This window comes from Ambystoma mexicanum, chromosome 9, assembly GCF_040938575.1.
Source record: "Ambystoma mexicanum isolate Mex_15411 chromosome 9, UKY_AmexF1_1, whole genome shotgun sequence".
In the NCBI taxonomy this organism is placed as follows: Eukaryota; Metazoa; Chordata; class Amphibia; order Caudata; family Ambystomatidae; genus Ambystoma; species Ambystoma mexicanum.
The window spans coordinates 544,359,104-544,384,671 of record NC_090931.1 but is presented as its reverse complement, the minus strand read 5'-3'; the positions used below and the strand labels follow the sequence as shown (position 1 = coordinate 544,384,671).

General features: G+C 50.5%; 1 protein-coding gene across 2 annotated transcripts in view; it reads left to right on the top strand.

Annotated features, from left to right (window-relative positions):
* The window catches only part of RPS6KB1 (ribosomal protein S6 kinase B1), a 718,570-nt gene that overhangs the window by 186,758 nt on the left and 506,244 nt on the right, over positions 1–25,568 (top strand). The window lies entirely within an intron of this gene.

Sequence of the window (25,568 nt, the reverse complement as noted above, 5' to 3'; positions counted from 1 at the left end):
GCGTATGTGGAGTACGCCCCCCCAAGCTCTCACCAAATTCTTTTGTTTCTGAGCATTTAGGTGCGTTTCCTGTAATAACGCGATCCCAACTCTGTTCCTCTTAATGTATGCTCCTATCCTCCGGTGTTTCACATAACTATTAAGCACTCTGACGTTCCACGTCATAATTTTGATGACATCAGCCATACTTTTTAAAATCCAGGGTATCCTGCAGACCCTGAGTTGGATGTAGTCTCTGGAGGACCATGTGTGCAATATACTCCTAGGTATGCCAGGCCTCCCTCCTCATCCCCGCCCAACACCCCACTCAACATTAAAGTGTCCAGCTGTGCCAAGCACGCTATGACTTCCCGTTTCCGCCCCATTCTACCTGGTCGACTGAATAGTCTCCTGGCACCCTATGGGCGGGCACTTTACACTAGCTCTAAGCTAACAGTGATGGGAGTAGAGGCTCTGCGTTCAGCATTGCCCCTACCGGCTACCATGCTCCTAGCACTTCTCCTACTATAACTATTCATCTCTTTAGTCTCCATATTTAACAGTGATCCCTTAGGCATGCTTGCGTTGTTGCTGTTCCCCCGCCCATCTCTTCATGCCTCGATAATAGTGTTCGACCCGCTGCCAGCTCTCACCACCTCAGTCCGGTGTGGTGATTTTGCCCCGTAGTCTCTGGGGCCTGTTCTCCGCCATCCATTCCTGTGCTTCCATCGGTTTCTCAAAGAAAAGTGCTTTGCCCTTGTGGATCACTTTCAACTTTGCCGTGTATAGTAGCATGTATTTGATACCTGTCTCCTGAGCCTTGCTTTTGTACTGATGAATTGGGCCCTACTTTTTTGGACCTGGAATGTGTAGTCTGGCTATACAGACATTTCCGTGGAGGCTCTCTGTATTATCCCGCCAGCCCTGGAAAAGGCGATTTATCTTCTCTCGATCCTTATAGTTCAGGACCTTGGCTATTATGAACCGGGGCAGAGCTCCAAGTGGTGGCTTTCTTATAAAGTGGTGCGCTCTTTTGATCGTGAACCTCTGCGTGAGCTCACCTGCACCTATTTCCTGTATGAGCAGGTCTTCGACATATGTAGTGGGGTCTGACCCTTCTGTTCCCTCCAGCAGTCTGACAATTCTTATAATATTAGGCTGTGCCCGGCCCTCCGCTTCCTCAGCCATGTCTTCCAGTAACTTTATGTGGAGGACATCAATATCTTTCCTGGTCTGCACCCGGATCTCTGTGTTCTCCTTGACATGTTCCTCCAGCTTCCAGGTCCTTTCTGCTATGCCTCGCACATCCTCCCTCAGTAGCCCCACGTTGATTGCCACAGCATCAATCTTGCCTTCCACTGTGGCTAGTGATTCCTCAATGGCCTCCAGGATCTTGTGGTCCCCTGGATCGGTCTTCTCTGATGATGGAGGCTCTTGTTCCTTTGCATTGCCTCTGCTGTCCCCCTCAGGCGGTGCTCTTGGCCCTTTGTAAAGGTTTACAACTTAGTCTGCTTGTTTTTTGCTTTGTCCTTTAGTTGTCATCGTTCGCAGCTGTACGTGTGTGCGTCCTGATTACAGGTGTTGCAGTGGGGATCACTTGCTTTGGTCGCCTCCCATACGAGACACTCCTACTCCAGAGCACTGTTACTGCGCAGGTTGTGCCTCCCCATTGTATCCGACTCCCCGCTGTCAATGCGAGGTCTTCTGCAGGAGACCCTAGCCAGTGTGGTGCCACTTCTTGTCTCAGGGAGACTATGCTTGGTTCTGCTCGCCTTTCCACCACCTCTTCCATGGCTTGCTGCATGGTGGCATCTCCCACACCTCGGTTCTGCCCAAGGCAAGGCTTATGTGCTGCGGCGCAGTGCGCACCACACTCTTAACCCTCAGTGTGCCGCGTTGCTGTTTCCTGCCCCCAGTATTTCACTGGTGGGTATGAGGGACTCGCATTGCCCTGTAATGTAGGGCCTTTTTGTTGGGTCTTGCTGCGCCTGGTGTGGTTTAACGCCGTTCACTAGTTGCTTTTGAAGGGCCCGGTTTGCAGTCACTAGGGCCATGTCTACCTGCTTGAATAGCCGCAAAAGCTTTCGCCGCCCTCAGCTTGTGTATATGGCCCAGCCCTCACACAGCAGCAGAGAGGCCTCTCCCAGAGGGGCGCTTTTCCTGTTCCTCCACCTATGTGTGGCATCAGTACAGCGCCCCTCCGACTATGTGCTGGTCACTGTTGGGGGGGGGGGGGGGGACCTGTGCATATTAATGTAGGTCAGTTGTGTACCAGGGCCCCCCATGACTCCTCGCCTCCCTCTGTGCTACGTTCTGCCGACGTCCTCTCCTCCAGCTCCACTGGCTCCGTCGGAATGTGCAATGGGTCCTTTCACCGGTGAAGGCACTTCACAGGCGCAGTGTTAGTCTGCTGGTCTGTGTGCAGCTCGCCGCACTCTTCTCGGCTTCACACTCACTGACCGGGGAGTCAGGAGTCACTGCAGTTCTTCCATTGCATCTATCAGTGATCGCGGTGGCCTCTTCCCGCCTCGCTAGCCTCAGTGCGCCGCTCTTCTGCAGCTGTTCTCCGGGGTGGCGGTCTCCTTTGTCTGGTGCGCGTACCGAGCGTCATCACCATGGCTCAAGTTTTTCAAGATGCGGCGCTGCTCTGTCCTCTGGGTCTCCCAGGCAGCAGTTGCCCACCTCCTGGGCCGGCCACCCTGTTTCCTTTCTTGACTGTCCACACAGCTTCAGTTCGAAACAGCTCACTGTCGCACTGCCACCATTTCCCTTTCTCTCCCGGCTGCTCCTCTTCAGTGCAGTTTGTCTGCTTAAATGCAATCTGGCCCTCTCACTCAGCCAGTAGCTTCACAGTGGTTTTGCCTGTCATCAGCTCCGTTTTGGTAGTTTTAAGTAGTCATATGGAGCAACTTAATGGTCGGATCTTCAGGAGCTTCTGGAGAGCCCTTCTGCCTCATATGGCCGCTAGCCATGCCCCTCCCCCATTGCTCTTTAGCTTTGATAGGTGGGAATAGTTAATATACCACTCTTTTTCAAATACCATTTTCAACACAATATATGGCTTCTTAATGTTAAAGTTTGGGTGTCAGTCTATCTTTGCAAAAAATGTTTTTCAATGCTATGTAATTTCTGCCCCTTAGTACAACTTCCCGGTCACAATTCTCTGAGGCTTGTCAATGGCCGACATGCAGGACTAATTCTAGATTTTAAGTAGAGAAAATCTCTTGGCCAAACGGCCATTCCACATAGGGAAGTCAAACCTAGCTCCAGTGGTATAAATTCAACAGATCAAGGAGGACCCGTACCCATTGGATTTTGACAGAATTATTTTGCCAGGTAAAATCTTGCATTGCTAGTGCATACAGCCCATAGAGTATCGCAGGGCAGAATCACTCCTTGTAAAGCAAGATAATACCAGCAAAAGAAAAGCCGGCATATTTTCTGGCAAATTTCCATATCTGGTGGCTAAGTTGTTTGCCCCTTTTAGTTTTGTTCTCAATGACACTGCTATAGTCAGAAAATGCACACCAGTCAATACCCAGATAGTGGTAGTTTAGTGCGTAAATAATCCCCAAGTGAGTCTCCCATCTTCACTTGATTTACCCTCTTGCCTGATATTAACTTTGTATTTGTTTTGTCAAGATTGATGGCCAGGCTGTGCTCGTCGGCAAAGCCTGATAGCTCATTCAGCATGTTCCTCATTCCAGTGAGTCTGATCAAACCTAACCAGGTCGTCTGCATAAAGCATAGTGACCAAGGGGAGACTTCGGTGGACACTTGGATCTCTCCTACAAATGCTGTGGCAAATCTGGTAGGTACATATTAAACAGGGGAGCCAAGACGCAACCTTGCTTGACCCAGAAAGGGTTCTGCATTGTCTCGATGTCAGAAGGGCACTTAAGTTCTATCTGGACAGAACATCCGAGCTTAGGAGTTCTCAACTGTTTGTGACCTTTGGTAACCCTCAGGGTAAGCAGGCATTTAAGGCGACTATTTCTCAGTGGATCGCCGCCTGCATTACGGAGTCTTGCACCGTCCAAGGGCTGAAGCCTCCTAAGGGTATTCATGCTCGCCTGGTGTGGGGCGAGGCAGCCGCGGTTGCTTTTCAGAAATATGTCCCCTGGGAGTCCATCTCTAGGGCAGCTACTTGGGCCTCCCCATCTGCTTTTTATAAGCATTATTGTCTTGACATGAGCTCAAGAGTTAATGCTCAGTTTGGTCAGGCTGTGCTGTAGAACCTGTTTCAGTAAGGGGTATTTCGAGGGGATTGGGTCCTCCGACGTATTCCATATCTATGACATGTAATCAGCACAGCTGTGCTGCTTCGGAAACTTTTTTCGGCGTCTGCGTCCTGCATCGATGACGTCGATGAGGACCTCGTCCGACGTCATCCGATGTGATAAGTAGGACGCACGACGCCCGTAGCCTCAGTTCCGTTTTTTTCGCGAACTTGTTGCTTCGTGAATCTCGGTTAACGCCTCGACTCTTTGGAGTTCTGTTCTTCTCGGTTCTTCGTACCTGTTTGTTTTGTGAAAATCCTTCGTGTGAAGATGTCTTCTACTTCGTCTTGACCCCGCGTCCGGGCTTCAAGAAGTGCGGGAAGTGTGGGTCCAAGATGTCGGTGACGGACTCGCATGACATCTTGGACCCACACGGGGAGGACCACGACACGGATGACTATCGACTGCCAGTCGCTCACGTCCAAAGCCTTACGCGAACGTAAGAGGTTGTCGGTAGGTCGGGTGTCCAAGCCCTGGAAGTCGAAATCTGCGGGGCTTTCGACAGATAATTCGAGAGGTGACTCTCCGCGTCATCGTCGGAAGTCTCGTGGGTCTCCTTCTAGGAGTCGGTCTCGCCACTCCTCAGCCTCTTCGAGGCATTCTCGGAAGCGCCGACACCGGTCGTCTTCCAGGTCCTCTTCGGAGGACTCTGCCCGGCACGTCGCTTACCCCACCAGCCGTGCGACGCCGGAGGAATGGGCTTCCTTCGGGAAGAAAATGCTGGCGATTCTCGAGTCGCAGGGTACTAAGCCGTCCGCGCCCCCGAGTGGGGTCGGTCGTGAGAGATCGAGAGACACCGCTCGCAAGAGTGGTCGGCACGAGTCACGGGAGAGGTCCCGTTCGGACAAGGAGACTCGTTCTCGACGTACCCGTTCCAGGTCCCAGTCCTCGACGCGTTCGAGACCGTGTGCACCTGTGAGGTCTTCGAGGACGTCGACAGGCTTTCTCGAGGCTCCGGCTCCGAGGAAGTTGTCGAAGCAGTCGACGCTCAGGTCGTCAAAGGACACGCTCAGGGCTCCGGCTTCGAGGGCTGTGTTGACGCCGCCGATGCTGGCGGCGCTGCATCTGACGTCGACGCCGATTTACTCGACGCCGATCCTCTCGGCGCCAATGCCTGTTCTCTCGACGCTGGCGCTGATTCGCTCGACGCCTTTTGTGTCGGAGGTACCCCGTGGCACGGGGGAACCCCCTAGGAAGGCTCTGGTTAAGAGCAAGCACTCTCGGGTGCCTTCTTTTCGCCCCCTGGAATATATTTCAGAGGCGGATGAGGATTCTGATGGCCTGGTTCCTAGTCAGGTTCCAGATGAAATTGTCTCGGGCCATAGTCAGTTTGACGATTTGAGGCAGTCACTGCATGATGCCAGTGGACTGGACACCTCTCCAGAGGTCGAGTTTGGTAGGCCTGAGCCTGGCTCTCATACCGATTCCTCATACCGGTGCCTTATGGCTACGGTTTCTGAGTACTTGGGATGGTCTGCTCCCCAGGGGAGTTTGTGCAGGATGATCTAACGGACATCCTTGATGTTGGTCCCCCAACTGACCCGGTACTGCCGTTCCATATGGCTTTACAGAGAAGGGTGGTGGGGGCGGCTTGGACTGCTCTGGACATTCTCCCGGCAGTGGGCAGGTCCTTGTCGCGAAAATACCGTCCAGCCAGTAGCGACCCCTGCTACTTGACCAGGCACCCCACTCCGGAGAGTTTGGTGGTGCAGGCGGCCACGGCCCCGGCAAAGCAGGCGTCGTACCCTACCATCCCTCCTGATGGGGACGAGAAACGTTTTGATGGCTGGACGAAGAAAGTGTTTTCTTCTGTTGGTATGGTGCTTCAGGCGGCCAACTCCATTTGTGCCTTGTCTCGTTTCACACACACTCTGTGGAACTGTGTTGCGTTAGCGGCTGAACATTTTCCCGAAGGGGACGAACGGGATGGTTTCCTTGCTATGGTCCAGGATGGTAAGGATGCCATGTGTGAGTCCGTTAAATCGGGTTTGGACTGAATGCGTCAGTAGGTCCATGGCGGCGAGCACCATGATACGCAGGTTTGCGTGGTTGCGGAAGTCGGGGTTTGCTCCTGATGTGCAATCCCGGCTCCTCAACATGCCCTTTGACGGTGAACACCTTTTTGGCAGCAAAATGAGAGCCTTGAGAGGTTGCAGACCTCAAAAGCTGCAGCGAAGTCTTTGGGCACTGCAGTTCGCCAACCTCCACCTTTTCGTCCTAGGGGACAGCAGTGGAGGGGTGGTTCCTTTCGCTATTACTCGTCCTTCAGTAAAGCGAGAGGAGCTGGCAGTCAAAGAGGCCAACGCAGGGGTACCAGAGGTGGACGACAGGGTACCCGTGGTGCCAAGGCCGCTCGGGCAGTTGCCAACGCCGCAGCCGCTCCCACTCAGTCATGAGGCCATGTCCCATGGTTCGCCGGTTGGGGGAAGGCTGGCGCAGCATCTTGTAGAGTGGCAAGCCATTACTTCAGATGTGTGGGTTCTGGAGATCATAACCCACGGCTACTGTCTTCCCTTTCGGCACAGGCCTCGCGACAATCCACCGGGGAACCTCTCTTTGCAGAGTCCGGATCCGCTCCTTGCACAGGAAATTCAAGTCCTGCTGGAGAAAGGCGCCATAGAACTGGTGCCTGTAGCGGAGAGGAACAAGGGATGGTATTCCCCATATTTTTTGATTTCGAAGAAAGACTGGGGATTGAGACCCATCATGGACTTGCGCGGTTTGAACAAACTCCTCAGGAAGGACAAGTTCAAGATGGTTACTCTCTCTCAAGTCCTCCAGGCCCTTCAGCTTCAGGACTGGTTGGTGTCACTCGACCTCAAGGATGCTTACTTCCATGTGCCGATCCATCCCAAGCACAAGAAGTACCTGAGGTTCGCAGTTGGCGACTCGCACTTTCAGTTTCGGGTCCTGCCGTTCGGATTGACCTCCGCCCCGAGGGTTTTCACCAAGCTCGTGGTGGTGGTGGCAGCGCATCTCAGGCAAGGGGGGATTCACGTCTACCCCTACCTGGACGATTGGTTGATCAGGGGGAGCTCTCCCGAGCAAGTCCTGGATCATCTGTCCTTCACCTGCCACTCCCTTCACAGGCTGGGCGTCTCCCTCAATTTAAAGAAGTCCCATTTGACGCCAACACAGCGGCTCCAGTACATCGGAGCAGTGCTCGACACTTCCCTGGGGCAGTGTTTTCCTCCCGAGGTGAGGGCTCTTCACATTCAGCAGATGGTGCACAAGTTTCAGCATGCCCAGACGCTCCCAGCGTTCGAGTTATTGCGGTTGCTCGGCCTCATGGCATCCTGCATTCTTCTGGTGCCAGAGGCTCGCCCGCGGATGAGATCTTTGCAATGGGCACTCAAGACGCAATGGTCGCATTCCTCCGGCAGGATTTTGTCGGACCCGGTTCAGGTGCTGCCCTCGGTCGCCCGGGACCTTCTGTGGTGGGCCGTCGAAGGCAACTTGATGAAGGGGGCTCCATTTTGGCTTCCCTGGCCGGAGGTGACGATCGTGACGGATGCATCCCTCACGGGATGGGGAGCTCATGCCAACGGGCTGACAGTCGGCGGTCGTTGGTCTCCGTCGGAATCCAGACTCCATATCAATCTGTTGGAGCTGAGGGCCGTTAGGTTCTCCATTCAGAGGTCAGATCCCTCAACCTTCACGCTTGGCTTCTGAAAGGTTGAGGTATGAGGATTGAGACCTCCCTGAAGACGTGATGGACATGTTGCTTTCAGCCCGAAGGCCAGCAACAAAGTCTCTGTACTGTTGCCGTAAGTTCTGCGACTGGTGCAGAGTTCAGAATGTGGATCCTTTTGCATGTGACATCCCCATGGTTCTGTCCTTTTTACTTTCTTTGGCCCACAGGGGCTTGCAAGTGGGTACCATTAAAGGTTACCTGGCGGCGCTGTCCATCTTTAAGCGCTCGTCTGAAGAGCGTTCTTACTTTAAAATCCCTTTAATTTCGCAGTTTCTGAAAGGGCTCACTAATGTGTTCCCTCCGTCACCTTTCCTGGTGCCCGGTTGGGATTTAAACCTTGTTCTTAAGTTTCTTATGGGTGCTCCGTTTGAGCCTTAACATTCTTGCCCTTTGAGGCTGTTAACTCTGAAAACTGTGTTTTTAGTTGCGGTTACTTCCGCTCGCAGAGTGAGTGAGTGAGTGAGTTACAGGCACTTTCAGTTAAGCCACCCTTCACTGTATTTCACAAGGACAGGGTTGTCCTTAGAGTTCGTCCTTCTTTTCTTCCGAAGGTAGTGACGGAATTTCATTTGGCCCAGAAGGTTGTTCTTCCGGCATTCTATCCTCCTCCGCATCCTGCTAAGGAAGAGGAGAGGCTTGTTAGGCTTGATCCTAGGAGAGCTTTAAGCTTTTATATTTCACGCATGTCCCGAGTCAGAGTGGACGATCAACTCTTTATTGGTTACGCTGAAATGCGTTTGGGGCAAGCTGTGACGAAACCGACTTTGTCTTGCTGGATTATTTTGGCCATCTCGGAGTGTTACCGCTTGGCGGGTAAGGACCCACCGGCTGGCTTGCGGGCTCATTCTACCAGGGGTATGGCTGCATCTACTGCCCTGCCGAGGGGTGTTCCTATTCGCAACATCTGTGATGCAGCCACCTGGGCTTCAGTATATACATTTGTACGTCACTATTCCCTCGATTCCATCAGAGGATAGGATCTGGCCTTTGGCAAGGCGGTCCTTTGCTCTGCTATTTGATTGGCAATTCTAAATTTTGATTCTAAATTCTTTCCCTCCTCCTTGCTCTGGTACTGCTTTGGGAGCCTGTCATAGATATGGAATACGTCAGAGGACCCAAACCCCTCGAGAGCCAATGAGATTCTATGCAGGAAGAGCTACAACCAAGGACATAAAAAGAGGACTTCCAAAACTTCCGTGATGCATTGAGAAAGTTGTAAAATTGACAGAATTCAAAAGCCTAAATAAAATAACCATTAAGACCCAATGTGGGGTAGCAAGGCCGTAATGATAAAGAGAAACTGGAATATATTGAAGTCCCTAGAATAAATGGTAAAGAATGAGTGAGCAAAATGCTAAGGAGACAGAGGCTGCACTGGCCAGGCTAGCGTCAGCCAGTATGAAATGACGTGCAGTGTGAATGAAAGTATGAAGTCATATATGAGTAATAAAAGTGGAGGTGTGGTCAGCGAAGCTGTTAAAAGAAACAGGTAGAAAAAAAGAGAGCTCACTGTTTGTAGAGGGCACAGGGCTAAGGTCAATCGGTGTCACTAATGCAGTGGCTACCATATGGGGAATTCTTCATTCAGCCCCGATCAATGGTGTCCAGCATAAAAATCCACCAGGCTTCTTTGTTGGCCAATTTGCAGTTTGGGTTGAAAGTGTCTTTGACCACATCTGCCGCCACATGATGGCTGCCTCTATATATTCTGTCACCAGGAGTCAGGAATGTCATACTGGGCTCCCCTCATCAGTGCCAGACCCAATGTCACTTGCTCTGCCAAAGATAGTTTTGAACAGTCCCACCACGGTCCAATCTAAACACTATGGTGCCTCAGGGATAGAAGCCTTCGCTTCTCTCCCATGTACCACATCCGATAAAAACCTTAACCTCCATTCCAGACTTACTAAATTGTATGAGCCACTTAGAAGAGCCCTACCACCAACATATTTGAAAACAAACTACCAGTACAGTATGAAAATGAACCATACCAATTAGCCACCTCCACCTTATGCCTTCATTATAAATGCCCTCCAAACCAAAAGACATAAGCTCAAGCCTACGGTTACAATTACATCCATTCCTATCCAGGTCAAAGGTGCAACTGAGGTACTATCACTGAAAGGAGCACTCCTCAACGTAGGATCGCTTGTTGCCCATGCCCTTGACATAGCTGATCTAATCATAGAAGGTAATCTGGATTGCCTAGCGTTAACTGAGACTTGGTTACATAATGCGGCAGGCCCATCAATTATGTTAGCTAGCCCAGACAGACATTCCAGGATTTTGCGGCATGAAATGGCAAATTTTGCGGCACAAACCTTTATTTATTGCAGCATTTTTGCGGGACATCTTGTATTAACTGGAGGGTGTAAGATTGCCCCATTGCAGGAAATAGGCAGAGTGCAAGGCTACAAGAGAGCCAGGGTATCATGATTATGTATCTTTTGTATTTAATAGGAAGAGTACCAGATGTCTCTATCTTGGCAGAACAGTGTTTGATTTGGCTACATTTCTGGTTTAATGTTCATGCCTATTTAATAGTATTAACTAAATTGATCATTATCAATAGTAATGCTGAAAATATTCCCCTTCTATGTTCTCCAATCACCCAAACACCTCTCACCAACACACCTCACCAACTCTCCATCACAACTTGCATTCCTTAACCTCTCTCTGTCATACAAACACTCAAGTGCTGTCACACTGTCAAGTCACAATTTGCATTGCCCAGTGCCTGCCACACTCCAACTCACACCTTACACTCTACAATTCCTCCCGCAATATACAGTCCTTCATTCTTTTGTGCTGCTTCTTGCATCCTTTCTCCCATTCTATCGCACTCTTCCCGATCCTTTATCCCAATCTGCAGATCACTGCCTCTTTCTGGCCAACCGCTTCCTCTCTGCTTTCTGGCTCACTGACCACACGCTCCCTCTACTTTCTGTACCTCTGCTCGCTCTGATTTCTGGCCCACTGCATCACTGCTTCCTCTGCTCTCTTGTGCAGCGCTTCTTCCTCTGACCCACTGCTCTCCCTCTGCTTTCTTGCCTATCACTTCACATCTCACCCATCACTCTCCCTCTCTATTAGTGTAACCATTTTTTTTATTTCTTTTAAATGTAGATTTTGACCCAGTTCCTCAAATAATGGGGCATTTAAAAAAGAACGGAGGATATGCTATTTTTAGACAACCCATTTTTGGCAATGAGCAGGTCACCTTATTCTCAAAGGTGACCGGCGCATTTCCACAGGCTTGAGCTGTAGCGCAAATTGTGCGCTGGCCAGCTGCCTTGAATGGTGTTCTGGGTTGTTTGACCGAAGTGTAATTATTTGCGGCGGAATTGACTGTGGTCAATTTTGCTGCAAATTGATTTGCTCTTCAGCCAAACAACCCAAAATGTACCTTTCACCACCACCCTACCCCCTCCCCTACTTAACTGCTTGGTCGCTGCCGCTTCCCCTGCAACCCTGCGGTGCCAGATCAGTCCCTCTAACGCGGGTTGGATCCGACTCCGCAGGGTCCCTTTTTCGTTATTTTCTTTTTCTGTCCCTGCCTCCAATTTTGAGGAAAAAGGGGAAAACACTTCTGCAACCACCCTAGACCAAAAAAACATGGGGAGCGGGTGACACCCCTGCAACACACGTTCAGTATTTATAAAAATCGATCGAATAGTACTGGACGAAATGGGTAAAATTGTAACATTCTATAGATTTTTGTCATCAAAATGGGCAGTACTTTCAATAGAATCGCTCTCCCGACAGTGTTCTGCAAGCTCCCAGTGCCTTTCACAGGGACAGGCCCTCCAGGTGCCTGCCGCTGTAAAATGCGACCTAAAAAATGCATTTTTATCCTGTTTGAGGAACAGAAATGCAAGCGACAGCAGCGGTTCATACCTTAAAAGAAATGCATGACAGGGTCAGCAAAGACCCTGTCATGCAGTGGCAGCCCCACATCCCGTGCACGTAGGGTTGCCTACAATTTCTGCGCATTTAAAAGTACATCTTGCTTGCAAATGAGGGATGCGCTTTTTAATTGATAGAAACGCCACTTGATTTGATCAAGGAGGTGAAAAAGGCCATCTGAATGGGCGCGCATATAAAATGTGCCCATTCATGTGTCTCTTGTGGATTGGGCTGCCCTTTTTTGGGGCGCAAGTGATGAGATGTGTTGGCGCATTTAATTTCTTGTGTTAAAAAAAAAAAAAGTTGAGAACCTGGCACCCTGTGTATTATTTTTTTGAAAACAGTAATTTTTGCAGATTACTTAAAAAAAAGTAAAAAATGTTTTTTTTATTAAAGATGCTGTTTTTGCGCAAAACTGCCGTTTTCGCTGCATTTTGCGGGTTCGCAAAATCGCTATCAGGAGGGTCTGCCCAGATGGTTATACTATAACTAGACAAGACCGAGATGGCTCCTGAGGTGGTGGAATTGCCATTATTTCCAAATCGAGCTTCTCCTTTAGTCTAACCCCTACTCAAACTTTGCAATCCTGTGAATACCTTTCTGCTAAACTCCAGATAAACACACACTCACCATTCATCTAATATACAGACCCTCCAGGTCCTCTCGGTACCTTTGAGGAGGATTTGCATAGTATAATCACCAACAACCTCAAACTGACTTCTCAACTACTCCTACTAGGGGATTTTAACATAGGCTTCAATGATCCAATGGATAAACAAGCTATAGATGTAGCCAATACCATTAATGCTCTAGGTCTGTCTCAAAAAGTCAACAAACCTACCCATATTAAGGGGAGAACATTGGACTGGATGGCAGATTATAACTGTATAGCTACCATCTCCTCCATCTCACCTACGTCTTGGACAGACCACTCACTTGTGTCCTTCAACTTATTAACCTCCAGACTCTCTCCCATGGCCCTGCTGTGAGCACCAACATGCTTAACCAGAAACAAAGAGTATTACAGTGTATAATGTAATCTCTGCCATCCTACCCATTCTAAATGCACTGCCAGAAAATCTAGACCCTAGCACTCTAGTCCATGAATACAATCATATCATGCTCACCACATTGGACAAGATCGCCCTTCTTAAACTTAGGACAAGTAAACCCAAAGCCCACCTAAATAAATGGTTTACCCCACAATTAAGAGACCTACGCCTCCTAAAAAAAAAAGTGAAACTACTTGGAGACTATGCCTATCCAACGAAAATAAAGTAAAACTAACCTCCATTTCCTCTCATTATAAAAATGAAGTCTGCTTGGCAAAATGGAATTCTTATGATGAACGCATTGCCAATTCCAACTCTAGTATGAAGGAACTTTTTTTCATACTGAAAGAACTAGTCACCAATAGCCACACCCGATACAGTTACTAAGGACAAGTCCTGGTGTGCAGATATCCAACATGCGCTCGCGAATAAAATAAACAGTCCAAAATAAAATATAGCAAAAAAGACACTCTGAACGTACAGCACATGACCAATATCCCGCCACCTACTAACTCGCCTACGGCACATAATTATAAACTCTACTTCTCCTATAGAGGTAGAAAAAATTATTCTCCCGCTCAAACCCTCCAACTGTAAAGGTGATATTTGCCGAGCACAGTTAATAAAAGACGCTGCCAGAGACATATCACCATTCATCTCCAAATTGATTAATGCTTCCTTTGCATCAGGCACCATCCCTGCCAACTTAAAACATTCCTTGGTGCTACCACTCCTTATGAAGCAGACACTAGACCCTCTGATCCCGACCAACTACCACCCTATTACCACGGTACCATTCCTACTTAAAATACTGGACAAAGCTGCTTACATCCAGATCTAAAAACACCTTGAACTGAACAAGCTCCTCGGAGCTAGACATTCTGGCTTCCGTCCACTACACGGAATGGAAACTGCTTTAATTGATTTAAAAACCCTAATTGATGAATTTAGAGATAAAGGGAGGACAGCACTTTTGCTCCTACTTGATCTCTCAGCTGCATTTGATCTTGTGGATCACAAGGTCCTCTCTAGACACCTGGACTCTGCAGTTGACTTCTCACCTGAGGCTATCGGATGGTTAGAATCTTTCCTGAGTGAGGGGACCATGAGAGTATTCTCCCCATTGGCAGCTGCGGACCCCACCCTGTGTGGTGTTCCTCAGGGCTCTTGTGTCTCGCCAATCTATACAACATTTTCACCAAACCCCTGTTTGATGATCTGGATCTTCTCCAGCATGGGGTCTGGCAGGGATTCACATGCTCATGAATATTCCCCGTCGTCATGCTGGGAATCCTCGGTAAAGAAAAAACTCAGTATATCAGTTTCGTTTCTGATCTGACTTTCGTAGTAGTAACCAATCACGGATTTCTGCGTCATACTGACCACAGCCAATGACTACCCTCTCCCTAAGCCCCGCCTCTGGCAGCCATCCTCAGATTTTTACCGCACGTTCAAGTGTTGGGATCCTCGTGCTATTGCTCTAGAGCTTTAGTGCGTTTTCGCGCTTTTTTCATAGAAATTTTCTCTTTTCGGTCAAAGAGCCTCAAGCTCCACCGTTTCTATATCCGATCAACGGGGAACCAGTGTCGGATTCTTCTATGCCCCTCAAGGGTGAAGATTTCGTCGAGCCACGCTTTGGAGGACTCCAGAACTTTCTCAGGCCCATCTCGGACATGGCCCAGGAGAAGGGAAGCTCGACGCCCGGGAAGCTGTTCAGGGTCTGCCCTGCATGCCAGCTTCAGAATGTCTTCAAGGAGGACGAACACTCCCTTTGCCTCTACTGCCTGCATGAGGACAAGATGCACATGCAGAAGGACTGTGCGTCTTGCGGGAACATGTCGGAGCGGACCATAAATGACCGCCATCTGCGTCTCGCCAACGGGCTGGAAGGGAAGAGCCCCTCAGACGAGAAAAATAAGTCGTCTGAGCGGTCTTCTAAGACCTTTGAGGGCGCCCCGGCGACGGGGGCCCGACAGAAGGCCAAGCACCGCGAGTACGCGGGCACCGGGAGCGCTGAACGGTCGGGCTCTTCGGTTGCCAGGCAGGGCGCAGCCTCCCCGGCGCCATCAACCACGAGCCAACGCTCTGGCTCGGGTAAGAGGAAGTCCGAGCAGTCGGCGAAGCTTCTGGAGAGGACCCGGTCGAGCTCGAAGGCCAATTCGGAGGGGGAGCGAGGCGGTGACCCCCCCCCCCCAAGGAGAAGGCGGTGAGCGCACCTAAGGTGGCGAAAGTCTTGATCCACCCGGCCAAGGCCTCTATCGAGACAGTCGCGGCGGCCCTGGCTCAGCCTGAGGAGGCTACACCAGTGAAGGCGACCTCGGGGCCCAGAGTCTCCCTGCCACCGCGGAGGGAGTCCTCTTTCAAGCCCATCGACAGGACCCCCGTGAAACCTCCGATGGAGAAGGGGGGCAGGGGGCCATTGTGGATTCGGCCTCAACCTCTGAAGAGGAGCAGATCGAAGTCTTAAGCCACGGCATTGGCGTGGAGGGAGACCAGCCCGTCGGGAGGGACCCCGACGAGGGGGACGACAATCACGTCGAGGGTACCGACGAGGTTCCTGTCCGCCCGTCGGAACCCCCTCGACCAGTGCCGCAAGACAACTCGGCGGCCATTTTGTTGGCTATACAGTCCTTATGCTTGGAGATAAGGACGAGATTGCCGTTACCACCGACGGAGGAACCGCTCCCGACGGGGGACCCGGAGCCGGGCCCTTCTGGGAGCCCTCCTCCTAAGAGAAGGAGGATTCATCCTCCACCTCCTTTTCAACCATTGCGCCCGTCTCAGCCCTCCTCCACGACCAGGGGGGATGACACGGGGACGGACACGGCCGCGACGGGTACAGACGACGAGGTTTACGGCGAGGATCCTCCGTCGTCACCTCCTCCCCGGGCTTCCCCGCCCGACGAGATTGGATCGTTTCATGCCATGATCGTCAGGGCATCCAAGCTTTTCCAGCTCTGCCCGGAAGAGGAGGAGGAAGGCTTCCTTTATCAACGGCGCGAGACCAAGAGGAAGACGGTCCTCGCTGTACCCCTACTGGACGATATCTGGGATGAGGGTCTCTCCCTCCTCAAGAACCCATCCACAACGCCTGCGAGAAGGGATCGGTACGAGAAGAAGTACCGGGTCCCGGACGCGGCCCCCTTGTGCCTTCGGGCACAGCCGACCCCGGACTCTGTCGTCTCCGCGGCGGCCAGGAAGAAAGCGGGGGGGGCTCCATGCAAATGCCACCCCCCCCACCTCCCGGACGGCAAGGGAAAGAAATTGGACACGATGGGACGCAGAGTCATCTCATCGGCAGCGACGACGATTAAGGCTGCCAACGCCTTGGCTATCGTAGCACGCTACGACAGGGAGTTGTGGTACAAGATCGCCCCCCTGCTGGACTTCCTACCGGACGACAAGAGGGCTGAGGCCCTGGAGATCTTGCAGGAAGGGGAAGTGGCGTCCGACCACGCCATTACGGTAGCGACGGACATCGCTGATACTGGTTTTCGCCAGTTGGGCAACGGCGTGTGCTTTAGACGGCGTGGATGGCTCAAGGCAACGGACTTCCGGCAGGACATGCAGACCAGAGTTTTGGACATGCCGTTCGACGGGAACAACCTGGTTGGGAAAACCGTGGACGATTCCCTGCAAGCCATCAAGGCGGACACGGAGACGGCCCGGGCTCTTGGTGTTCTCAGCAACGACGGCCGCCCTTTCGGAACACCGGAGGCAAGCTATGTGCCTCCAAAGGTTCCGGCGGCAGATATTCCACCTACCGTCAAGCGGCCCGTTCGTCGTCACAAGAAGCCTACAGGGGACGAGGCAAGTCGGGTGGACCCCGCCGTCGTCGCCAGGGAGGACAATGCGGTAAAGCCTCATCGAAGCAGGACTGAACCGGCCGTGGGGTCGGGCCCCCACCGAAGCACCCCGGTGGGAGGCCGGCTGGCGAACTTCGTCGGCGTGTGGGAGTCCATCTCCACCGACCGTTGGGTGCTGGACGCCCTGGCCCAGGGTCACGCGCTCGAGTTTCTAAAGAAGTGCCCGCGCGTCCCCCCCGTGGCCAGGAAGGAATATCGCGTCCCTCAACTTCTCTTGGAGGTAAAGGCGATGCTCAAGAAAGGCGCCATCGAGCTCGTCCCAAAGAGGCTTCGGGGCTCCGGAGTTTACTCAAGATACTTCCTCGTGAAGAAGACAGGAGGATGGCGTCCCATCCTGGACCTACGACGACTGAACAAATTCATCAAGGTGCAGAAGTTCCGGATGGTCACCCTCCAGCACGTCCTGGGTCAGCTGGAGGAGGGCGATTTCCTGTCGTCGTTGGACTTGGAGGATGCCTACTTCCATATCCCCATCCTAAAGGGACACCGAAAGTTTCTCCAGATTTGTGGTCCAAGGGCGGCACTACCAGTTCAGAGCCCTTCCCTTCGGATTGAGGTCGGCACCCAGGGTATTCACCAAGTGCCTCGCACCAGTGGCGGCGCGGCTGCGCCTGGAGGGGATCCACGTCTACCCTGATCTGGACGACTGGCTCATCCAAGCAAAGACAAGGGAGCTCGCCGCGGAACACACGGTGAGGACCATCCAACTACTCACGGACCTGGGATTCTCCATAAACTACGCCAAGTCCCACCTGGTGCCCGCGCAAGACGCAATGTTTCTGGGAGCGAAACTCGACACAGTGGCGCTTCTGGCCTCGCCGTCGGAGGAAAGAACGAGGGCCATCTTGGGCAAGGTGCAGCGGATGCTGATTGCGGACGCGGCCAAGGTGAGGTCCATCAAATCCCTCCTCGGAATAATGTCTTCTTGCATTTATCTCATCTGCCTGTGAAGGCTTCGGATGCGCCCGTTGCAGGATTTCCTGGATGCTCGCTGGGTCCAGACGGGCAGCTTCGAGGACAGGATCACACTCGACGAGAGTTTCCGACGAGCGATCCGGTGGTGGGGCACCCGCGCGCATCTGACGGCGGGCATGGACTTCCAGACCCCAGGCCACCAGAAGACCGTGACCACGGATGCCTCCCTGGAAGGGTGGGGAGCGCACACCGAAAATCTGCACGCGAGAGGCCTTTGGCTTCCGACGGAGAAATCCCTCCATATCAACGTCCTGGAACTCCGTGCAGTGTTTTGGGCCCTCAGGTCCTTCCTTCCGTCCCTCAAGGGCAAGGTGGTGAAGATCTTCACCGACAACACCACCACCATGTTCTACATCAGGAAGCGGGGCGGTACCAGATCCCCAGCCATGTCCAAGGAGGCGCAGGATCTGTGGCATTGGGCCGTCGCCCAAGGGATGTTCCTGGTGCCGTTTCATCTGGCAGGAATAAAAACCACCATCGCCGACTCGCTCAGCAGAGAGCTGTGCTCGTGCCACGAGTGGGAACTACGACAGGACCTAGTGGACCGCCTCTTCCGACGCTGGGGCACGCCCCAGATCGATCTGTTCGCGACGGCGACGAACTCCAAGTGCCGGAGGTTCGCCAGCAGGTTTCCCCAGCCGAGGAGCATGGGCGATGCTTTCTCATTCCCCTGGGTGGGCCTATTTCTGTACACGTTCCCTCTTTTGCCGTTGCTGATCCGGCTCATCAACCAGCTCAAGAGGTCACGGTGCAGGATGATACTTGTCGCACCCGCGTGGCTGAGGCAGATATGGTTCCCGGACCTTCTGGACTTGTCAGCGTCCCCGTCAATCAAGCTGCCAGTGGACGCGGATCTTCTCTCCAGGGAAGGAGGCGCCATCCTCCATCACGACCCGAAGTCGCTGATCTTGCAGGCCTGGCTCCTGCAGCGCTAGAGTTTGGAGGTTACGACATACCGGCCGACTGCAGAGAGGTTCTTGCAAAGGCCAGGGCGTCCTCTCTTAAATGCTACGGACACAAATGGAAGAGGTTCTCTGTCTGGTGCCACGCACAGAAGATTAACCCTCTACGGATTACGGCTCCGCAAGTACTGCCGTACCTACAGACGCTGGCCAAGGCTGACTAGCGCACGCTTCCATCAAGATTCATCTTGCTGCGATCGCCCGATACACCAGAACCACGGGACGGACGTCCTTGTGGTCTCATCGTCTGGTGAAGGAATTCATGAAGGGACTGTTCAGATCGTTCCCGCCGGTGAAGGCGCCGGCCCCGGCGTGAGAGCTCAACGTGGTGCTGACCAAGCTCTTGGGACCTCCGTTCGAGCCTCTGCACTCAGCTTCGTTGAAGTTCTTGTCGTGGAAAACAGCGTTCCTTGTGGCCATCACCTCTGCACGACGAGTGGGAGAGATCCAGGCCCTTTCCTGCAAGCCCCCGTGCTCGACTTTTCACGACATGAGGGTAGTGCTCAGGACGCACCCCTCCTTCATGCCCAAGGTGCCGTCGGACTTCTACCCCAACGAACCCTTGGTGTTGCCTGTTTTCTTCCCGTCGCCGGCAGAGAGGACTTTGCACTCGCTGGATGTGGCTAGAGCGCTGAAGTTCTACGTGGACTGCACAAAGAGCTTTCGGAAGACGTCACAACTTTTTTGTGAACTTTGGACCTGTCAATCGGGGGAAGGCGCTCTCAAAGGCTTCCATTTCCAGATGGCTCTCCGGCTGTATCATGTACTGTCATCGGTTGGCAAACCGACCGCTGCCCGGCCGTCCGAGAGCCCATTCCACCAGAGCGATCACAGCTACCACGGTGTTCCTATCTGGTGTGCCCCTGCTGGACATCTGCAGGGCTGCTACGTGGAGGTCGACGCACACCTTCACGAGATTCTACTGCGTCGACCGGCATTCCGGGGAGGAGTCCAGGGTCGGCCAAGCAGTGCTGCGCAACCTGTTCGCCTAAGGTGAGCCTGGTGAGGAGGTAAGAGATGCTTAATGTTGAGTTGTTGTATTGCTTAATGTTGAGCCTGTTGCCACCTCCCGTGGTTGTGCATGTGTGTACTGCTATGTATTCTCTTATTCATGAGCATGTGAATCCATGCCAGACCCCATGCTGGAGAAGGAACAAGTTACTTACCTGTAACTGTTGTTCTCCAGCATGGGTCTGGCATGGATTGACATGCGAACCCTCCCTGCTACCCCTCTGCGGCTCTTCACTTGGTCATACTGCCACTTCACGTGCTACCAAATCTGAGGATGGCTGCCAGAGGCGGGGTTTAGGGAGAGGGCAGTCATTGGCTGTGGTCAGTATGATGCAGAAATCAGTGATTGGTTACTACTACGAAAGTACGTTTTTTACTTTACCGAGGATTCCCAGCCTGACGGGGAATATTCATGAGCATGTGAATCCATGCCAGACCCATGCTGGAGAACAACAGTTACAGGTAAGTAACTTGTTCCTTCTGGGTATCACCTACACCAACTATGCAGATGATGCACAGATTCTCCTCCCACTTTCTTTGGATCATGGTAAGGACACAGAGTTGGTGAATAGGGTATATCTTCTCATCCAGGCATGGATGGTCACCCATGGCCTATGCTTGAATGATAAAACAGTTGATAATCCTGGGTACACATGCAAACATTAAACAAACTAGGCCAGGAATTCTCCTAATTCAATATCGATGGAAATATCAAGGTTTCCAAGGAAGTAAAAACCCTTGGCTTTTACCTTGACTCCACCATGTCCTTTGATAAACAACTAAAATCTCCGGCCTCCACCACTGCCTACACTTGCAAGTTGATAAGAGCTGGCAAGCCATTCCTTTCTAACGACAGTTGTATGATCTTGGCCAGAGCCTTAATACTTTCTAGAATTGACTACTGCAATGCCTTCTACAGCGGCGCTAACAAAATTAATATCCAGAGACTACAAACACTACAAAATAACGCTTTGAGAGCAGCGCTGGGCATAAACAAGAGTACACATCTCCATCAGACGCCAACATAAATGACTCTCCACTGATAACAAAATACAGCTAAAAATGATTTCAATGACCCACAAAGCCTTAAACAACACTGCCCCTGGCTACTTAAAAGAACTTCTACTAGATCATCTAGAGTTGGTAATGCCAATTGCTTGGTAGTACCAAGATATAAGCTTACTAAGATTGGCGGCTCTCAAATTTTGAGGTAGGGAATTCCAAGATTTAGCAGCACACTGGTGGCACGAGTTATGGTTGCTAAGCTTACCATAACTGTCGAATTTCATTTTTTTTCCAGTTTTACCTGTAACCATAACACCCCTGTAACAATGTTTTTCCATTGAATTTCATAGGTTTTTGCTAGTGCAGTTTAACTATAACGTCCCTTTAACAATGTTTTTGTTAGTGAATATACACATATATAATGGCTTGTGGAATAGCATCTCATAGAACATAACAGTAATACATGACATGTGGAGTGAGATGGCAAATCTTCGTACTAAAGGAACAGAGCAGGTAAACGTAGAGGGGCCAATTTCCATATGTTTACATGTTGATGATGGTGGTAGCAGCAGAGTGAGGGTTTCATCCCGGTTATGGCCTCGTCCCATCACCTGGGTGAGGTCACAGTATCGTCTTGCGACTGGCATATACACAAGATACGCTTTGAATGGGAACCATGTATCTTTTGGGCGGGGATAACAGCCAATTGCTCCTCCATGTCGTTGGCCCAGATGATCGTCTGCAGTCAGCTTTCCTTTGTTGGGACTCTGGAGCTCCTTCATTTTAGTATAATACAGCACACAGCCAGGAGCAGACAAAGACAGGGTTCCACATACAGAAAATATCCTGTTCATATACATGGGAAAGACATTGGATGGGGGGGGTAGTGGCAACATCTTTGGCAGTTTATATCTTCAATACAGTACATACCTCATTCCAAAACCCTCTAAGATTGACCTTTCCATATCATATAGACATACCCTGCGTCTTCTCTCTTGCATCTAGGGTAGCCACATTTGTCTTTGAAAAATACACTGCTTGGACCTGCAGTTGTGCAGTATTATGCATAAAACTTCTCCATATTTTGATAACGTTCTCTCAGCATGTCTTCTTTGGGAAGTAAGAGCCTTTGTTCTGGAAAAAATGTCACATCCATCTGCTGAGGCGTGTGAAAGAATATCAGAAGGGGCAAGACCGGTTTCCAAATAAACAATGGACCTAACTCTTAGGGTAGCAATGGCAGAACAGTTTGGTGTCACTCAAGGGACTAAAGAAGGCTGGTGGTAAGGTATATTTGGACCCAGTAGATGTTGACACTAGACACGCATACTAAAAGTATATACGTTTTTACATGGTTGCAAAAAAATAAAATCGCTAGGTTCAAATAAAAACTGAGTTTAGAACATACTAAACACACAGTGCAGGTAAACAGGTAAACAGTAAGGGGCCTTGGGTCAAACCTTTCCCACTCCTATAGATCACACTAGACCTATTGGCAAACTCTGGGTATTTTTATGCTGAGAGTTGAGTAGAAAAAGAATTCCTAGAAATCAATGAAATACATTAATCCTGTTCAGGGCCCACAATGCTAATAAGTGAACATTTGCAGTATTCTTCGCGATCTCCTCTAGTGTATAATAAAACTGGTCACTCTTGGGTAAACCATCTACTTGAATAGCACCTTGAGAGATTTAAGGGGGTTAAATATGTAAACGCTGCCTACAGGAGCACCAAAAGTCAAAATACACTTACTGCACCGATGCGATCTCATAATCATGGAACTGGGTGGATACCGTATTGAGTTAGTTGCAGTAAATTTCAGTGGGCTGGAGTGTAGTGAAAATCCCCAATCTATAACAGCATCAGCCAAGAAAAGAGTCTTTGATGTACAGCTCCAAACCCACCAAAAATGTCAAAGTTCAGGTGTTAAGCTTTTTGGTTTTGTTTTTTAACTTGTTAATTTTTTCTTCACATCCCTGGCCTTTTTGCCATGGGGAAGCTGATTGGTTCTTCAGATTATCAGTACTGGCAAACTGTTTCCCTTTTACTATTTGCCTGTTTTGGTAACTTTTCTAACGGTGCAAACAGCATTTTACAATGCAGTGCATGGGGATACTTTTGTATCCCCCTAGACTTTTACACTTGGGATTTTTCGCTACTTTTATATGTGCTTAAAGAAAAGCTGATGGCAGCAGTTATATTTTTATCATTTTGTAGTAATTTTAGTGTGCACAATCACGTTTACTACGTCTGGCTACTAAAAGTAGCTAGTGCCCTAAATTGGTCATGCCTTTAAGTTTTTGCTTGTTCTTAAACTATACTGTTTCTTGGCCTTCTGCTTACATTCTCAGGTCAGGATATTCCTAATATGGTCATGCATTTGCCCGCAAAGGCTGCAGTTTTCGCAGGCTAGTGCAGGCCATTTGTGTGTGGACCCAGGAAGTGGGTGGGCCGGTCTAGTCCCTGATTAGACCCCTGCTGGCTAAGTGAGTGGTGCAGATCCTTACCATTGGTGGGCTGATTTTTGCCATGAACTTGGATTTGGAATAATAGCAAGACTCCTGCAGCTATTCCAGTAGATCGACTTTGGAGCCAAGTGTCACATGTAACTGACTGAAGACCTGTGGGCGACTCCTGAAGAGGCCTAGTGACCTATCCTGCAATTGCCCCGGTGAAGCCCTGCTGGACTACCTGACCTGAGAAGGCCCTCTGTGGTGCTTTGTCCCTTGGCTGGTGGGATCAACCAGTCCCGACGTCCTCTTGCGCTCCTGCAATCCCTAGCCCTCGGAATCATCCCTCAACCACCTTGTGGACAGACCAGCTCCGAATTGGGCTACAAGACCAGAAGCTTCACTGTAATGCGCTTTTGTCCACAACTTTGATGGTTGCCAGCTCTATTAAGTTTCATTCCTGCCAAGTTTCAGCTTCCTAGCACCAAAGCTTCCTCCATGGGAAGGACTTCTTAGACCGCGACTGGAGAGACGCCGGCTGTCGCCAGTGTCCGGTGATTGTCGCTGGAACCAGCTTTTCTCTGTCTGGGAGATTGTCCTGGAGAGGGCTGCATCAGTGTCTGCTGCATTTCTTCATCGTGAAAGGTTGCACTCAGCTCCTGGACCCAACCGCAATCTGCGTTGCACCTGCAGCTCCTGGGCTTCCTCTTCTGGGTCAGACAGGAAAACCTACCTCCAGTGACTCCCAGTCGGCCTGACTAGTCACTCGAGTAGATCTGAGCAAGAGTGGCAAGTAATTGCAATAGTTGTAGCCACCCCTATCATAAACCTTAGATCTGCAAAGGAAATAAACCTGCTTCCTTACTCCATTATGCTCTCTAAAATTTCAAACCCAAACTTGTTACCTCTTCCCTAACTATTTGGCTATATTACCATAAGAACAGATAAATGGCTGTGTGGAACTCTGCTTCAAGAAGAAGGCCCAAATCTTTTCCTGTGGCCTGGAATTCTCCGATTTGGATAAAGTAATATAGCCAAATCTTTAGGGAAGATATTACCAATCTGGGTTTGACATTTCAAAGAGCATAATGGAGTAAGGGAGTATGTTTATTTCCTTTGCAGATTTACCTCTTTATAAGAGAATCTGTGTACCACGAATATAACGTGCAGTACAGCATTCGCTGTATTTCAAAGGGAGGGCTAAGAGTCCCTAGTAAGTGTATGAACTCTTGACTGTTTGGTTGATATTTTTAAGAGTGACTGAGTTTGTGACTTACGGCAGACAGTTTGTTCACCTGCAGGGGTAGAAACTTGAGAAGCTGAGGGTCTACTGGTGCCACTTCGTCCTGATGAAGGCCTAGCCAAATTGAACGGCGCTGAAGATAGACCCTCCCACATAAGAGGCTGAAACACATGCTTGGCGACACTGTATTGTTTTTGTAATACACGGTGCATTAAAGAAAATAAATGCATGTCTTAGACGGAACACATGACATTTGAGAGCTTGCGTAGGCAGTCATTTGTTTGCCAATGCCATTTGGCCAGCAGAAAACATTAAACAGTGTGAATATTGAATGTGACCAATATATTTGGGCAACAAGTACAGACCCCTGTCTGTGTAATAAGAAGTTAGTCTTATTATAAGTATTGATAGTCACAAGTGTAATATTTTTGTATCTAGCTGTTTTGAGTCACTTTTACTAACCTTTTTCTGCCTTAATGCCAGTAAAATCGAGATTCTCCTCATTGGCACACCTGCTCCCTACTTTCTTGTCACTCTTGGCCAGCCTCTCTTGGCCCTCTTCCTGCTCCCACCTGTGAGGCTAAAGACCTTGGGATTATCTTGGACTCCACACTTTCCTTCTCTCCTCACATCTGACGTCTCTAAGAAGTCACACTATCAGCTGCACCTCCTCAGAGGTATTCTTCCTTTCCTCTGCTTCCCCCAGAAGCTCACGGTGTCCAGAGCTCTGGTTTTCAATAGGCTTGACTACTGCAACAACCTCTTTCTAAATATGCCTGCCTCTACTCTCCGCCCCTGCAACTCATCCAAAACAGGACTGTGAGACTTGTCCTTGGCCTTCAGCCCAGGGATCTTCTCTCCAGGACTGAAATCTCTGCACTGGCTCCCAGTGTCAGCCAGGATTAAGTTCAAAACCCTCTGCCTTGTCCACAAGGCCTTCTGGGGCCTCAATACCTTCAACTCTCTTCCTAAATATCTTCCTTCTCAATCCCCTTACTCATCCACCTCAAACTCTCTCATGGTCAGTTGCTTCAAGCAACAAGTTGGTGGTACATCCCCCTTCTTCTGTTGAGGCCTCCCTCTCGAACAGCCTTCCTGCCTCTCTGAAACTTGAGGAGAACCATCTTCGGTTCCGGAGGTACCTC